At 44.6% G+C, this 4169-nt stretch overlaps 1 long non-coding RNA gene across 1 annotated transcript; it reads right to left on the bottom strand.

The window, feature by feature from the left end:
* Positions 1–233: 233 nt before the first annotated feature.
* Positions 234–3792, bottom strand: LOC146894929 (uncharacterized). Its single transcript, XR_015001141.2, has 2 exons — positions 3722–3792; positions 234–508 (listed from the first exon to the last, which is right to left on the bottom strand). It is a non-coding gene; the product is annotated as an uncharacterized LOC146894929 (long non-coding RNA).
* Positions 3793–4169: the final 377 nt, after the last annotated feature.

Here is a 4169-nt window from a genome sequence, read left to right as displayed (position 1 = left end):
AGAGGTAGGGAGGGAGGGAAGGAGGGAGGGAGGGAGGGAGGGAGGGAGGGAGGGAGGGAGGGAGGGAGGGAGGGAAGAAGGAAAAGAGGTAGGGAGGGAGGGAAGGAGGGAGGGAGGGAGGGAGGGAGGGAGGGAGGGAGGGAGGGAGGGAAAGAAGAAAAGAAAGAAGAACTAACAGCAGATAAGTGCTGGTTTAGAAATACTGAAAATTTTATTTGAAAAGAAGACACAGATGAGGGATGTAAAAGTTACTTTACTGTGAAAACAGACTTACACCTGATCTTTGAAACAAAAACTTGAACAAAATTTCAAAAGTCCAGGGCCCTAGTTCTGTGTCAACTTCAAATACACGACTTCAGCCATGTCATTTCAGCTGCTGAAGCTCACTTTCCTTTCCCGTTGAAGAGGGTTACGATTCCTGCTATGCCTCAGGGTTGGGATTTTAGAACATGATCAAATTTTCAGTGGTTTAAACTCCACAGATATCTTTAGCACTGGTCCTCATTACCTAAACAATAAAAAGAAATGTGTGTGAATAAATAGAATTGTGATTAGTAAGTTTTGGGCTTAATTTTCTGAGTTAGAAGCAGCTTATTCATCTGTGTGTGTGTGTGTGCTCATGTGCATGTGTTCATGTGTGTGTGTGTATGCACACATACATGTATGTGGAAGCCGGAGGACAACCTCAGGTATCATATTTCGGGGTCTGTCCGTATGTTTTTGAGACTCTTGCTGGTTTGGGACCTGCCATGTAAGCTATGATGGCTGACCAGCAAGACACATGGGTGCTTGTCTCCACCGCCCGAGTGCTGGGCTTACAAACATGTGCTCCCACACCCAAGATTCTACATGGTTTCTAGAAATCAAACTCAGGTACTCTTAACCTCTGAGCCACCTCTCCTTCCCTCACCCATATTTTGTAATCCTTTTAAACACTGTGTTGCTAAGGTTGTGCTGTTCAAGATCCGCCTATGCCCATCACTGCTGAGGTCACAGCAGGAATCCAACCCATCGGTTATTGCTTGATGCTCTCCTAAAGGAACCATATTTCACTATAACCGGTTCCTCTGCAATCCTATGTGCTTTGTCCTATACGTGACATACATCAGAATGATACATCATACATCATACATCAGTTTCTTGTCTCTGCTGAATCAAATGTGAGCTAACAGATGCTACTGTGTAGTTCATGGGAACGGCCAACAACAGGTCTCACTAAAAGTAGTAGAAAATTCTCCTTTGTGAGGTGGGAACAATTCTTATACCCTTATAAAATGCAAAAGTCTTGAATAGCTGAGTGATTACTGACTGTATCTTTCTCTGCTCTGGACTGGTCTTATTCGCTTCCCTTCAGCCATGACTTGGAAAGACGTAGGCAGCATCAGGGCTGTAGAATTGGAGAGTACTTACACTTGCTCCTTTTCAGAGCCAGGCGGGTTTAACTATTCAAGAAAGACAGTCCTGTTATGACCACAAGGAATTCAAGAACAAAGTTAAATTAAAACTCTAGAACAGACATATAAATAGGCTCCCTCTTAAGTGCCTGTCATCCCTGCCCATGGGGAGTCCTTGGCCAGAACACAGGTTGAGGAGGAGCTCAGCATGAAGGAATGCCACAGCTAACCGAATGCTCATTAAGGCCATGGAAGTGATGACATACGTATGTCACAGCATCCCACTGATAAGCTTGGGGAAAGGAGGAAAGCATAGTAGTTGCCAGAGGGGATGGCTCCGATAGATTTTCATGAAAAATCCGTGATAGGGGACCATGAAAGAGAGCTAGACTCTAAGAAACACCTTCTGTTGGTTGGTTGGCACTTCACAGGCTCAGTTTTTACACTCAGTAGGCCTCCAAGATTTCTCAGGTCCTGGCCAAATGGCTCAGGTTCATGAGCTTCCTAATAGGCAAAAGACTAAAAGACATAATAACAGCTGATAATCCTCTTGGAAATGTCCTTGCTGTGACTAGCTATTTAACTGAAACTCTGAGTCCATTTCAAGATTGCAGCAAGAGTCTCACTCCCAAAGAAGGGTGAAAAGCTTCCGACAGTTTCCCTTATTTAAAGAAACGCCACACACGACACCCAGCAACCAGTGACTGTTACAATGGCAAATACTCTGGCACTCGTGGCCTCTGGTGTTTCTTCATTCTAGTCACAGTGTCCTTTTGAGCAAGGGTCACTCTTACTCCTCAGAGGAAAGTCACTCTGAGTCACTTTCTGAAACCGAAAGTGCCCCGTGTCCACATGAGCAGGGATGCTTACTGTAAAACCACAAAGCCACATCAGAATTCTTCAGCTGCTCAGGAAGGAGGCAAGGCAGTGGGATGAACAAACTCATCCCCTCTTCCAGGCACCCCTCCCCAGGAGGACGCATAGGCTTCGTGGTTAACGGAGTCTTGGAGCAGCAGCAAGTGTAGGAGAGGCTTTAGCTTTCGGGCACTGCAAACATGAGACGAGGGCCCTCCCGAGGTTCCTTGTGGAAGCAGTAAAACTTTGATATCATTGTCTTTTCCCTTCCTTTTCTTGTCATCTTCTTCTCCAAATCCCGCGTCTAAATGTATGCTGCTCACTTAGCTTGTGTTAGGTCGTACGAAGGGGTTAGGAAGTGGGGCTTTGCTCTGGACTGAGTACATTCAGGATCCCAATAAGATATTTTAAGAATTCTATTCTAAAATGTATGGAGAACACACCCAGATTGATGAAGCCAGAATCGCTTATGTTAACAAGAGTGACTAATGATGATTCTGACTATTCAGCCCCCTCCTGGCACTTCCTTCCTTCCACACTCTGGGGGCTAATTATGAATCTTGTGATTTCCCAGTCCTCTGCTGCCACCTGGAGACGATGCACCACCAAACAAGACACTAGAGTTTCAACTGGCTGAATTTCTGCCACCCTCATGCTAACACTCAAACACCCAGCACTCCCAGAGGAAGCCTGGTGACAAGGATTTACAGGGTGATCCTCTCCTCTCTCACTTCTCCTGTCTCTCCTTAGCCCAAGTAGTCACTACAGGGCAAAGACAGAGAGCCAAGCTCTTTGTTCTGCATCTCCAATGGGATTTCACAGGGAATCAGAGTAAAAGGGTCTGGACCTCCAAAAGAGCTATGGCCAGCCCGCTGAGATAAGAGCTGGGAGTCACTTTCTATTCCTGTAATTCTGTCTACAGCTGGTCTTGAGAAAGGAATCCAAGGCAGGTGTGGTGCTTGACAACTGTAATCCCAACACTCAGGAGGCTGAGAGCAGAGGGTTGTGAGCAAACCTAGGCTACAGAGAGATACAGAGAGAGAGAGAGAGAGAGAGAGAGAGAGAGAGAGAGAGAAAAGAATGCAATGTCAAAGCAATGAGGTCAGTAAGGTGGCTCAGTGGGTAAAGGAACTTGCTACTAAACCTGATAACCTAAGTTTGAATCCCCAGATAGGCATCATGGTAGAAACATAGAACTGACTTCTCCAAGTTAAACATGCATTTTATCAAACACACACAATCCAACAAATAGATAAATGAATCTTATTTGAAATTTTTAAAGAAATAACTGATTACTTTCTACTTATATTAGGCCACGTAGCTTAAATAATCTTAAAAATGTGTGTGAGCATTATATATAATTAGATATGTATATAATCATGCGTATTATTTATGGGATGTAATGAAATGTTTTGATCTACCATACATATATTGTAGGAAGACTCAGTCAGGCTGATGAACACATCTATCACCTTATAGGATGACCCTTATTTACTCTTCCATCTTCTGCTTCTCACAACCCATGTTGCTTGCTGCAGAGTCTAGATAGGAGAAAATTGGTCCTTCAGCATTTTTGAAACACACAGCACATTCCTACTGTGTCTACGGTGTGGTACAACAGGTCACTAAAACCAGAACTTTATAGTCTTTGACTAACGTCTTCCCTCTCCCCACTTCTCACCCCCAAGATTGCATGTATGTACATTCTCGTTTCATGAATGGGGGCAGGGGAGGAATGAAGGTGTATAAAAGCTAAATCATGTGTCTAAAGTCACCACTGATGAGGAGAAGAGGAGATAGGACCTCAGGAGTAGTGGTCCCCTGGGGGCTTTGTTCTCCTGATTCTCACTGTACCACCTAAAGCACTGAATGCTGGAAAAGAAGAGAAACTTCCCCTTGCCACCAGAACCTACGTGCTGT

This window comes from Myodes glareolus, chromosome 5, assembly GCF_982192425.1.
Source record: "Myodes glareolus chromosome 5, mMyoGla1.1, whole genome shotgun sequence".
NCBI classification, from domain to species: Eukaryota; Metazoa; Chordata; class Mammalia; order Rodentia; family Cricetidae; genus Myodes; species Myodes glareolus.
Note: the sequence above shows the minus strand (reverse complement) of the source record. Positions and strands in the feature narration are given on the sequence as shown.